The following is a 13,889-nucleotide window of genomic DNA, read 5'->3' on the forward strand; positions in this document are numbered from 1 at the left end:
CTCGCCACAACTAGAGAAAGCCCACGTGCAGCAACGAAGACCCAACACAGCCATAAATAAATAAACAAACTCTATTTGGGGCCACTTACTGGGATTCAGTGTCCTTGGTTTTCATACAAAAGCAGTAGCTAATGGGTTTCTCAGCCGCAATGAATGTACTGAAATTCAGGAGCTTGAACCCTTTTTTAAAAAACCAGGGCCATTTAAAAGTCATTTCGGCTAATCATGTCCAGAGATGAAATAATAACTAGCAAAGGATTTTTAAAAATCAGATGGAAAGTCAGAGCATATTGCCACACAGTATATGCGTCTTACATAATTAATGGTGTTTTGGGGGGTTTAAAATAACAGTCAGAAGGACAAGGGCATGGTAGGGCCTGGGAGCAGACTCCGGCTCAAGAGGATTTCTTTTTTTCATTTCTCACGTGCAAAAATTGAATTAGGGGAATGTACAACCTTCTTGTTGGAAAATATAAACTTGAACATCTCTCGTTAAAGCTTAGAAAACACTTCACCCACAAAACCAATGGGGTCCATCTCTGTGTCTCTTCTAACTAAATTTCTATAATGATATTTACATGTATGAAAAGGTACATACTAGTAAACTAGTATGTGAAAACCTCATTTAAGTGATTGACATTAACCTGGAATTCACGATAATTCAAGGTCAACTGGTCTGAAGTCTACTTTGTATCATTGGAAGGACAAGGTTTCTCGGGAACTTTGGAGTATAAAGTAAGATGGACTGAGGCTAGCTAAGCAAGACACCTGGCTCACAGTTAGGTACCTTCAACTTTCAGAGCCCCTACCCGCTCCATGTCTTTTTTTTTTTTTTTCCCCAGACTTGCTTCATTTGGAGGGATTCCCCACCTCTGCTCTCCAGTTCCCCATGAAAACCTTGTTTATCTCTGAAGAATTTTCTCCTCGTCCCTCCAGGAAGCCTGCTATGCCTCTCATATGCTTCTAAGATGGCACAGACCATGTCCTACCTTGGATTTTAGTAATCGAAGAGCCTGCTTTGTCACCGCCTTAGATTTTAAGCACCTTACAGGTCATTCATATTTGTATCTCCAACAGCGTGTGGTAAGACCAAATAGTATATATTAGTATTGCACTAATGTTTATTATCCTACCTAATCATAGTTGTATTTTATTTTTCCCATCGTACTAACAGAGCCAACCTGCGTTAGTATTGCCTGATCATCTACCTGGCTTAGGCAGTATCGCGTTTAGGGTTGAACACGTCAGGCCCATGGGAACACGAACGTTATATCAGAATGTAAGTTAGAATCGTTCAAGGTTGCTGCACTCATCAGAGGGAGCTATGGTACTTTATAGATTATTTCTCCGGCTGCTTCCTGTTCTTATGAATCAAATCCAGCCCCTATAGCAGTGGGTCCTTCTCTGGACCCTATTGTTAATACCTTTTTATGACATGTCTCCCCAACTCGCCATGCTCCATAATTAGATTTCAAATGGAAACATGAAGAATTCTCTCTTCCAAGAACCCCGGATTTAAAACTGTATAACTTTGTTGTTGTTGTTGTTGTATTGTCGTACAATCTGTCCTCCCAATGGTTAAGTTGGGTTCTTGCTTTTCCTGGCATTACGTGAGGAAGTCGGGATTAGGGGAAATTATAAACTCATAAAAGTATACGTTCACTTTTTCTTAAAATAATACTCTGGCTCTTTAAGTACTTTTAAAAAATCTCAATAGGGTCATTCTTCCTTCCTTCCTTCCTCTTTCTTTCTTTTTCTTTCTTCCTTTCTTTTCTTTCTTTCTCCTTCTTTCTTTCTCTTTCTTCCCTCCCTCCCTCCCTCCCTCCCTCTCTCTCTTTCTGTCTGTCTGTCTCTCTCCCTCTTACTCAGGACTTCATTTCTCTAGGATCCGTCCTTGCAGCACCCTCAGAAAGTGTACCTTTGCTTTCTGTCTTCTGCTCCTGTGGCCCCTTCTTCTCATTGCCACCAGAGCAGTTGCCCTAAAATATAAATCTAATGATTCCTCCCCTACCTGCTGCTTAACATATGTTATTGGTGCCCCACTGCCTGCTGGATAAATTCCAGCCATTCAGCATGGTATTCAAGACCCTCCATAAATAGGTCTCAGAAGAACTCTTCACCCTCTCGTCTTCTCTCTCTTCTTTTCACACTCTCTACCCTGCCCATACCAAACCCTGTGTATTGCAGATCCCCACATACAGTTTATCCATGCTGTTTCCACGTTTTCCCCCCAACTTCTGCCCCTGACGCATGTTCATTTACCATTCTGTCACCCATTCCAAGCTTGCACTGCTCACCGCACGACAGGCCAATGAATCTAGAGAGGAAGTGTTGGGGCAACGAATAAGGACTTTATTCGGGAAGCCAGGAGACTGAGAAGCGTCCCAAAGCACCATCTGACCGGAGTTAGAATAGAATCCAGGCTTCTTTATCACTAAAACAGGAGGAGGTATTGGCGGGTTGTGGTCCCAATACAATGTTCCAAGAAAACTTCAACAATTGTTCCTCCCTCCCTCCCTCCCTCCCTCCCTCCCTTCCTTCCTCCCTCCCTCCCTCCCTCCCTCCCTTCCTTCCGCCACCGCTTGTGGAATCTCAGTTCCATAACCAGGGATTGAACCCAGGCCACGGTAGTGAAAGCGCTGAGCCCTAACCAGTGGACCGCCAGGGAACAACCCACAATTGTTTTTTTCTGTTCTGCAACTTTGTATTATGCCTTTAATGGTCAAGCCTGGGAGGCAGAGCCTTGAGAATGCTGTCGTGTATATTTCAGGCTCTCCGCAGCTTTCTTCTACAAAAGGTGCAGCGCCAGTCTGACTAAACACAGACAGCAGAGCACAAAGGTTAGAGCTAATGGAATAGATTGGACAGGGAGTCAGGTTTGTTCTTCTCTGCTACGGTTCCATCTCTGCTGAGAGCACCCTTTCTCTGGACACTGTTTTCTCCATCATTTCCGTCTGCATGGATGCCTGTGAATTCATGCATCATAGGTATTTTCACACCTTCTGGTGATGATTCTTTTCTTATGCTGTTGGCTCCCTTATCCACTAGACTGTATGCTTCTTCAAAAATACGTGGATGTGTGTTACTCACAAATGCATTCTTAGTGCTTAGGATTATGCCTGTGCTCAAGAGATACTTGATAAATTTATAAATAAATCAGTGAATTCACACTTTCTCAGTAAAGCCAGTGACTTTCTGGCCTGCTCTAAGTTATTGTGTTTAACTCAAGTCTCTGCTTCTAAACCCTACTTTGGGAAGAATAGATGTCTATACATGTATATATATATATCTGTCTATATATTTTTGTGTCTACAGTTATGTGTGTTACTAATTTGGGGGAAAAACTATACTTATTAGCGATACTATTATGTTATTGGATCTTCAATAATTATTAAATAATAGAAGAAAAATATATATTTATATAAAACATATGTATGTTTCTTCTATTATTAGATTATATATCTATTTTGTGTATATATAACAGTGATGAAAATAGCATTCTCTCTGTACCTTATGTATGATATATATAGACATCTTTTTGGTGATGCATGTTTTCGTGCCTATTATCTCATTTATTTGTCCCAAGGAACCACAGAGAGCTATTTCAATCACTGTTTAAAGGATCTATTCTATTTATTCACAGAACCTAACGGACTTTCCAACAGGTTAAAGCTAGCAGAGTTCAGACACTTGGTCGGAAGCTAGGTCTCCTAAATCAGTGTTGATCACCTTCCCCACTATTGGCTATGTTCCACAAGAGCCCTTCTCTTAAAACTCCTGAGGAATCCCTAGTTGTGCCATCACACCAAATAATGACAGCAGGTTGGATGCCTGAGTTCGCTGCCTAAATGCAGAAGCAATTGTGAGGATGTCCTATGGATAGAAGACATTATGTTTTTCCTTCAGGAAGTAAGTCCCTAGGCCTGTGAAATAAGGTTAAGAAAAGCAGACATTTATTTGGAGCTTCTCGCATGCCTAGTCCTGTATCACATGTCACATCACAAGGATATCGCAAGGTGATTACTTGTCTTCTCCACGTTACAGAGGCGGAAACCCAGACGAAGTATTTAAACACACAGCGAAGGTCATATGCCACTTGAACCCAAGCAGTCTAGTTGGAGAAGCTGTGTTCAGACTGCCACAGCACTCTATAGCCTTCCCTGATTTATGAGAGAGGAGCTTCGGACATCACGCAACTGACAGCCAGCTACCTCGAACCCAGTGATAAATACCAGGTCCTATCACCAAATTCTGAGTTGGCTGGAAAAGATGAAATCCTGGATCCCGAAAGTGAAGAGGGGTATTTCAATACAACTCGCAGATGCTAGAAACTTCTTCAGTATTTTATTCATCAAAACCACTACTGTATAAGAAACAAACAGGGGCTTCCCCGGTGGTGCAGCGGTTAAGAATCTGCCTGCCAGTTCAGGGGACAGGGGTTCGAGCCCTGGTCCGGGAAGATCCCACATGCTGCAGAGCAGCTAAGCCCGTGCACCACAACTACCGAGCCTGTGCTCTAGAGCCCACGAGCCACAACTACTGAAGCCCATGCGCCTAGAGCCTGTGCTCGGCAACAAGAGAAACCACCACATTGAGAAGCCCACGCATGGCAACGAAGACCCAACGCAGCCAAAAAAAAAAAAAAAAAAAAAAAACCCAAAAGGTATTAACCCATCACCTGGGCATAAAAGAGGTTCTGTCCTTTACAGGTCTTCATTCTAATTTTGCCAATTTATCTATCTATCTATCTATCACTGTTTCCCAGTACAAGCCGAATACCATCCAGAAACAGTAACACAGTTGTCAGCCTGACCCCCGGGGAAGAGCTTGCACGGCTGACACTCACCCTTGGATAGCATAGCCTTAAAGGGTTAATGGTGTTTGCAAATACGGCACCGTGTGTGGTGTCTCCGAAGGGTATCTGGAGAGGGCAGGGAAGCTTTCCCGTGCGCTCTGGCACGGTGGCCCAGTGAGACGCGTGCTCACCTGTTCCACCACCCCGGCGGCACCAGAATCTCTCTGTTCCAGCTGGTTTGCACTGGGATTAGCTGCTCTTTGCATGCGCTTGTAGCCGTGGATGTGGTTTCTGTAGCGATGGGGCCGACCGCGGGGATCTATTGGCTGCTGGCTTTGTAAATTTCATTCAGTTTGGTCCAATAGCAGAGGGGGGAGCTGGGAACCATCAGGACCTCTCGCTTCAATCTCTCTTTTTCTTGCAGACGGGTCTCTGTCTCTACATACAGAGCTCTTATTCAGACGTAACGCTGCCCTTCCTTCTCCGGCTGTGTTCCTGTTTCTTCTTCCCCATCAGACTAGGATAGAAACAACGAATTTCCTGCAAACGGCAGTGTCGGTGGTCCTCGCGTTTCTTCGGGGGAGCAAATCCAGTTGAGATTCGAGAAAGCCAAGGCGCTTGGACTTAGTACATCCTCCTGAATCATAGCCTCGGTCCCTGGAAAAATCTGGATGCATAAAAAGAACACTTACAGCCGATGCAGCTTTTCCACGGCTAAGGTAGGTGCCGTTTTAAGATGTGTCTGTGGGGGTTTTTTTTAAGCCTATTTAACGTTTTGACTCGTGTGCTTGCCAGCAAAAGATGATAAGCCCGACTGCTAACGTTTGCGCTCCACTTCATCCGACATTTAAAAAAAAATTTTTTTTTTTTTAAATTTTGAAAATTTGCATAGCACTTTTTCTTCCATCGGTCGCTCCGTTTCTTAGGTGTGGGTGGGAGTGTGGACATATATGTACGGCGTGTCCTGTGCAAGCTTCGTGCACATCTCTACAGAAACAGTACATTTTTTCTTACGACTTAAAAAAATTGGGACCACCGTGGTTGGGAAGCGTTTTGCTGCAATCAGCTATCTGAACGCCTCTGGGGCCGTGTGTGAGGTGTTTACAAAATAGCGCTCTGTTACATACAAATAAACAGAAGAGTGTGGCAGACACAGGAGGAAAAAAAATACATCTGCAGTACAGGGAGAGAACGAGCGAAGTGCCAGATGTCTGCAAAGCAGGACTGGCGGGGAAGCCAGGAGCACTTCTGGAAACTGTGAGCCATCACGGGCTTTTTTCTCCTCCTTCTTCTTTAAGGAAACTGTCAGCTACCACCTCCCGGGGTGCATTTTTTTGGGTTAACCAGAGAAAAAAAAGGAAAACAGGCTTGGCTGGGTTTGCATTAAGCGATTTTTTTCCCCCCTCCTTCCTCTGCTGGCCTTGGATAAGATGACGGCTTGTGTGATGCACGAAATAACGCACGTGATTGATGAGGGGCTGGTTGGGCTTTGCTGGGGAGCGACCCGGGCGCGCTGGAGACCCCGGGTGAAGACGAAATAGCTTAGCGCCGTTTCTGCAAAGCTGGGGAGCGGGCCACCTGCCCTCCCACTGCCATCCGCCCTTCACCCGTGCGTGTGGGCTGTGGGAAGGCAAGCGGCGGGAGATGGAGGGCGCGAGGAGGAGTGAGGGCGGTTGGTGGCGTTGCTGCTTCGGGAGCCTTTGGGTCTGGCCTGCACGTCTGCGCGGGGCACGCAGCTGCCGCCCGAGCGCCGTCCCCGAGCTGCCCGCTTCTCCCCGAGGACCACAAAAGTTGGTATCTGCGGGGACCGGCGCTGGGCGTCCTAGCCGGGGTCTCCGGGGATGCGGACCCCCGTCGGTGCCCACGGAGAACCCTCGATCCGGGAGGAGAGCCCGCGGGAAGCACGGCGGGCCGGTCCTCTCGCCGGAGGCGGGGGGAGGAGGTCCGGGGACTCGGTTCGGAGGTGCGGACCACCCGCAGCGCCTTGGGCCACGTAACAGACAACCCTCCCCGCTCCCTCGCTCCATTTCCCCCCCTCCCCGCCGTCTCCCAAAGCTCGCAGCCGTCCCGCGCTTCAGATCCCGCCCGCCTCCCACGCTTTCCCAGCCGATTTCATCCGGAGCCCCGCCGCCGCCCCCTGCCCTTTCCCGCGCGGCTCGGCCTGACCCCCGTCCCGCTCCAGCGGGCCGAACCGGCGTACCGCTCGGCCGCAGACGGTGCGGGGGTCGCGGGCCGGCGGCGGCCGGAGGAGAGGCCGAGGTCCCGGCTGCACCCCGACCCCAGCCCACGAGTGTTCCCTCCCTCCCGCTCTGGCTCTCCGGGAAGCCCGCCGCCTCTTCAGGGCGCGCGGGCACCCTTCAGTCTCCCAGACGCCCCCTCTTTCCCCGCCCGTCCCCGACCGCACCCCTCCCCTCCCCTCCCCCGGCTTCTTCGTCCCTCCGAGAACCGGTAGGTTGGATTTCTCCGCCCGGCCCTCCCGGGCGGCCCCCCCGAGTGGTGCGCCCCCGGATCCGGGCCCGGGGCCCCGCGCATCCCTGGGCCCGGCCCACCATTCCGGAGCCTGCCCGCCGCCAGACACAGCATCCTTTCTCCCCGAAGCGGCGGGGGCGGGAGCCGGGGGTCCCCCCGCGCACCCTCGGGGCCTGGCCGGGGCCGCCCTGGGAACGGAAGTCCCCCTCGGAGGGCGAGGGGCGTCCGGAGGACCTCTTCTGCCTCCCTCCCGCCCCTCTCCCTTTTCTGTTTTGCTTTTTTGTGGGATTTTTTTTTTTTTTTTTTTTTTTGGCTGCGGGTTTTCCTCTGGTGTGACTCCCTTCTCTGAACCGACCAGCAGGTGTGGGCCTCTTTTCATCTATTTTTGGAGCCACGAGGCCGCTCTCTCGAGCCGGCGGAAGGGGGGCGGGGTGCAGGAGGCCGCGTCGGGGGGCCGAGGAAGGCGGCTCGCGCCCGCGCTGGGAGCGCGCGTCAGGAGTGAAGCCGAGAGCGCGCGCGCGCCTGCCGTGAGCCGGGCCCGCGGCTCGCCCTCCGTCATGTGGACCCAACTTGGGAGATTTGGGGTGAGGTGTGTCCGGTGGCGGGTATCGAACTCAGCAGGTACTGTTCTTGCGAGCGGAATCCACAAGGTGGTAGTGTGGATTCTTCCTTTGATTTCTTTTTTTTCCTACTTGTTCAGTTGCGGGGAAACGGCTTTCTGTGCTCATAGCCTAGGCTGTCTGAAGGGGTCCCCTGGCTGACCCGGCTTCCACATCCTGAGCGCGCTGCGTTTAACGCATTTTGTGATGCGAGGTGGTACGAGCTAGCTCCTTTTCGGAGTCAGCCTTTAGCACGATTGAAGGGACGGGACGCAGAGGAAGAAAGAAAGAAAAAAGAAAAGAAAGTTTGGGGAGACTTAGTTATCCTGAGGGAGCAGAATTTCCAGTTTGTGTAGGGTTCTGCAGGCAACGTAGGAGTGCGTGCATAAGGCATCGTTGGTAGGTATATACTTCAGCTAGAAATTAACCGGGGCTTCAAGACCTGACTTTGCATCAGAACAAAGCAACCTCAGCTGCTAAGAGAACGGCGTAGTTTGAATGGCGATGCTTAGCGTTTTTCCTAGAGAATGAGAGAGCCCGGAGAAAGGGTCCTGTGGCACAGAAATCTGCATCCTTCTGGGGGCAGATTGAGGGGCTGGGGAATTTTTCATGCCTTTAGTTGCCTTTAGTGGGCTTTGGAAAGAGGTTAACAGCCAGCCTTGAAAATCCTCAGGGTAGATTTCCTCGTGTAGATGCAGCAGAAGGGGGGTGTGTGTGGGTGTGTGTGTGGGTGTGTGTGTGTGTGTGTGTGTGTGTGTGTGTGTGTGTGTGTGTAGGGGGTGGTGGGTGTTTTGGCACATGGCTGCATTCATCCCTTAATTCTTTTAAAAATGCGGATGTGGATTTTAAAAATGCATCCCTAAAGTAAGAACATAAGAATCTCACCGAGGCCTCTGCAAATATTTATTTTTTTTCTAGATTAAAACTTCAATATTCTATTACCCAAAGAAATGTACTTCGAGATATATCTATATATCTATACTATATCTATCTCTCTATATATAGAGATATATATTTGGCAATTTTAAAGAATATTTTCCTTGACATGTAAGAAAATCATGAGGGCCAATAAGTAGCAAGTGGAAAATTACTTCATCAGTTTTAAATTACTGGATTAAAATGACAGGTTTAATTTTTTGGAAACCGGAATGATTTCGAGCAGGGAGTTAATGATAATTGCATTTTCATACTAATGGCTGTGCTTTGATGCTGTTTTCAAGGTGTTTTGACGCGTTTTTCTTTGGTGGAAGAATTGTTGCTTTCCTTTGTATTTTTTTTTCCCCCTAAATAAAAAGAGTGCTGAATGTACATTTGGCCCTAAACCCAGCTAATTTATACCCAAATCTAAAAATAGATATGATACTTGATAAGTGACGATTTGCTACATAAGGTAGATAGAGCAGGTATTGCCACGCTCTGAAATTTACAAGTGAATAGACCTGGGCAATATAAAAGTTCTCTTTCTGGGGCCTGGAATGTAGACCCGCAGTAAGTATGTGGGGTTTTTCTTTATTTCTGAACTTGGCCTTTTCATGTTTTTTTCCTTTGTAGTAATTTGTGGAAAGCTTCTTGGTCTCTGTACAAAGATGAGAGTGTTTCCTCTCTATACACATTACATTGCTTTCAGAATGTGCAAGCGTCTCTTTAAGAACTCTTTAGAATATTGTGCTTTGATGCCTGGACCACAACAAAAAAACCCAGAGAGGGTTCTCACAAAAGTAAATATTCAAGTGCACAGAGTCTGGCGTGGCTTTACTGTTCTTCCGTTTTAATTGGTACTCCAGATTCTAAACCTTTATTGCACAGCTAGGTATTGTCAACAATGCAACCTGTTGACAGAATTGATGTGATTCCAGTGAAGCCACCGTATGAAAATATTTAAAGTCCTTTAATGCCGTCACCCTGATGACAGGCTTCTCTGGTTAAAATATACTTAAATTCCAAACCCGCTGAGAGCTGATTTTTGTATGTGAAAGTCAAGGGCAAGGAATGGAGTTTTAATATATCAACCACAACCGTATACTTTCTATAATGCTCTTGATGCTTAAGAGTATACATTTATTCCCAAATGAGAAAAATACGCTCAGGGTTTAGTTTAAGTCAGTTGCCCAATTTAAAAAAAAATATCCTGGATACTGTATCTTTTCAGAAGAGACACTTCATTTTCCGCATAATTATGTTAAAAAATTCGAAGACAGACTAGGCCTTGGATGTAGTGACAGCTGATTTCTTAAACTTGTCAGCTACCAGTTTCAAACCAGATATTCCGCTTTGGGCCGGATAAGGGGAGACAGTGAAAAATCTCAAAATTGAGCCCACGTGGTTCTAGGCAATTAGGTCATCTGTTGTGGGCTGCAAACCATTCATGGGCCATTCACGCCATGAATATTTTCCAGTTTTGTCATTTTTCTCTAAACAACCTACATTTGGCCTTTCAAAGCCTCTTCTGTTCTGTGCTCCGTGAGTGGCGGGATGGGAAACCCTTCCTCCTTTTTCTTGGGGGCGGGCAGAGTAGGACAAATGAATAAGGGAGAAAAAAACAGTGGGACCGCCTAGAAGTTTGAGGTTGGCCATTTATAGGCTTTGAACAAATACCTCTGAGAAGGATTGATGTCTGCAGTGGGTATACGACACAAAAAGGAAATAAAGGACTCATGAAATCAGCACATGAGTGGAGAATAGCCAGGCCACTTAGGGCTCTGATTTCAGACTTCAGACATTCACTGTTGAGATCACCTGCCCCAGGTGTGTGTGGAACCCCTGAGCGCCACCTGCCTGTGGAAATGGGCCAGTTTCCAGAATGAGAATCTTCTCTGCACCAGCCCCCGGCCCCCCGCACCTCCCAGAAGGGGTGCCTGACCGAACACGAACCAGACCCCAACAAACGTGAAATGTACAGTAAGGTGAGGTTTTGTTGAATTGATTCCAGAGGAGAAAAGAGTAACCGTATTAGGGAAGAAGTGAGGAAGAATAAACCCTACAGGGCCTCACTGGAGGCAGATCTTTATTTCAGGATGGTATTAAGGAAATGACATGTGCTTTCACAGCTCTTTGGAAATGAAGGGAAAGAACCCAGAGTTTTGTTTGGTGGTCTTATTTAAAACGTGTGTGGTATGAATAGTGATTTACCAAGGTAACAGAGCGCTCTTTTTTGGATGGCAACTGGACCTTCTTGTTTTGCTGTGTTGATATCGGTGATCATTTTGGTTTCCAGAGGCTAATCCCTGATTGGATGATGAAGTCGTCCTTCCATCGCAAAGTCATCATCCCAAGGGTATGTTTTTTTATTTTATTGCTTTGTGGTAAAAACGTGTGACGCGAGAATCCACTCTACTGTACACTTAAACACATGTTTAAGTGCACAGTATAGTCCTGTGGACTGTAGGTCCAATATTGTGCAGAAGATCTAGAAGATACTCATCTTGCTTTATCTAAACTTTATGACCTTTGATTCGTAACTCGCCATTTCCCCCTGACAACCCCCATTCTACTCTTTCGTTCTGTGAAATGGACTCTCTTGGGTTTCTGCAGGCATCCACCCTCATCCCATCTCTCATTTTTTTAAAAAATTGGAGTATAGTTGTTGTGTTTCAGGCGTACAGCAAAGTGATTCAGTTATACATATATATGTGTATATTCTTTTTTCAGATTCTCTTCCCGTATAGGTTATTACAAAACACTGAGTGTAGTTCCCTGTGCTCTACAGGAGGTTCTCATTGTTGATCTATTATATATATATATATAGTGGTGGGTATCTAATCCCAAACTCCTAATTTATCCCCCCCACCGCTTTCCCCTTTGGTAACCGTTTTTGCTTTTGTCTGGCTGGTTGGATCTTTTTTTCCGGGGGGGGTGGGGCGGTGTTGGGGGCAGAAGTCGTATTTTGCCAAGTGCACTTCTTTGAAATGGGGAATTTCACCTCTGATGTTTCTACATGAAAAAGAACGTTGGTTAAGCTTTTGGATCCTTAAAAAAAAAAAAAAGAAAGTGAAAGAAGCTGTGATGGGCAGTGATGAGAGGTGTATTAACCGTGAGTCGCTGTTTATGTTTGCGAGAAATGGAAAAGATCTCTTTGGTTGTGTTCTTACAGCGGTGATGGGATTTGCACATGGTGTCAGTTTCCGGGTTTCATCTATCAACATCACCAGTGTTTGGTTTAGACCCGTGGCAGGGACGTGGATTATGTGACCTTGACGGTCCGCCAGCTTTAGCTACTCAGCCCGCAGTGTCAAACCGTGGTCTCAGAAACAACCAATGGGGATGGGGGTGTGCGGGGGCATTGGGGAGGTGTGTGTGTGGAGACCAGAACCCACTGAGATGGAGTGCCTATAGTGTTTTCAGTTTTTTCCTACTCGAGTACCCTCTGTGAATGGGCCAGGTGGTGGGCAGCGATGAACTCATTTTTAAAAAGTTTAAGTTGATTTACATAATTCTATTAGTTTCAGGTGGACAGCATAGTGATTCCATATTTTTACAGATTATACTCCATCAAAAGGCATTTTGAAATAATGACTGTAGTTCCCTGTGCTGTACAGTGTATCCTTGTGGCTTATGTGTCTTATACATAGTAGTTTGTACCTCTTTTTAATTGAAGGGTAGTTGATTTACAGTGTTGTGTTAGTTTTAGGTATACAGCAAAGTGTATTCTGTTTGTATTCTATGTGAGTCTGTTTCTGTTTTGTAAATAAGTTTGTTTGTATCCTTTTTTTAGATTCCACATGTAAGTGATATCATATGATATTTGTCTTTCTCTGTCTGACTTACTTAGTATGATCATCTCTAGGTCCATCCATGTTGCCGCAAATGGCATGATTTCATTCTTTTTATGGCTGAGTAATATTCCATTGTATACATGTACCCCATCTTCTTTATCCGTTCATCTGTCGATGGACATTTAGGTTGCTTGCATGTGTTGGCTATTGTAAATAGTGCTGCTGTGAACATTGGGGTGCATGTATCTTTTTGAATTAGAGTTTTTGTCTTTTCTGGATGTATGCCCAGGAGTGGGATTGCAGGCTCACATAGTAACTCTATTTTTAGTTTTCTGAGGGGCCTCCGCACTGTTCTCCATAGTAGCTGCACCAATTTACATTCCCACCGAAGGCGCAGGAGGGTAGTTTGTACCTCTTAATCCCCTATCCCTATCTTGCCCCTCCCCCTTCTCTTTCTGCACTGGTTACTCGTTTGTTCTCTCTGTATCTGTGAGTCTGAGGAAACACGTTTTTTCAAGCATATAAAGTATGTCACTGTTAACTGCTTTTCTCACGCGGGTGCATACTCCCTCATGGCCTAAAGGCATGTGGTAAGAAGGGAAGCGTGTCTGTGTGTGTCTGTGTATATTTATACACATAGGTATGCCTGCATGCACCCGCATAACCAAGAGCAATTTCTTGCATCAAATGTTTTTTCTCAGCCACGGCAACGCATTAGATCAAAACAAAAAAACAAAGTACCAAAATGGAAAATGAGATTTTTGTCTTTGTCATTTTCCATTTCTTCTCTCTGTCATTCACCGAACATAAGTGATACTAGAAAATTCATGATGTAAGTTACCTGAGACGGACCTGAAAAGACTCCTCATTGGAGGGGGAAGACATTAGTTTGCAGTGTTGTGTTAGTTTCGTGTGTACAGCACAACGATTCAGTTATACATATGTATGCATATTCTTTTTCATGTTCTTCTCCACGATGGTTTATGACAGGATACTGAGGCCTAAATGATTTGAGAGTGCATGTTAAGGGGCAAGCACCTGCTTTCTCTAACTTTCCCTGAAGCTTTCTCTTCTCATGTGAGTAGGAGATTCTTACAAGGTATCATCGTAAGGTCCAGGGTGAAATAACCTATATGGTAGGAGTGATAACACGCTGCCCTTTTATGTCCATCCATACTCCTCCAGGTTACATACTGGGATGGAGACATTGACAATGTTTGCAAGGATCACACTGGACACTCTTTTTTTAAAAAGGCGAAACTAAATAGCCCTTTTATCTGCCTGGTAGGAGATGCACGCCTTGGTGTCTCTTGG

General features: G+C 46.2%; 1 protein-coding gene across 2 annotated transcripts in view; it reads left to right on the forward strand.

Moving 5' to 3' along the window:
* The first annotated feature begins 5,081 nt into the window (after positions 1 to 5,081).
* The window catches only part of NLGN4X (neuroligin 4 X-linked), a 347,399-nt gene continuing 338,591 nt past the window's right edge, over positions 5,082 to 13,889 (forward strand). For both annotated transcript variants that reach the window (XM_060003055.1, XM_060003056.1), the window contains exon 1: positions 5,082 to 5,514. The gene's annotated coding sequence lies outside the window, so the exon portion shown is untranslated. The remainder of the gene's footprint in view (positions 5,515 to 13,889) is intronic.

The sequence above is a fragment of the Delphinus delphis genome, chromosome X, assembly GCF_949987515.2.
Source record: "Delphinus delphis chromosome X, mDelDel1.2, whole genome shotgun sequence".
In the NCBI taxonomy this organism is placed as follows: domain Eukaryota; kingdom Metazoa; phylum Chordata; class Mammalia; order Artiodactyla; family Delphinidae; genus Delphinus; species Delphinus delphis.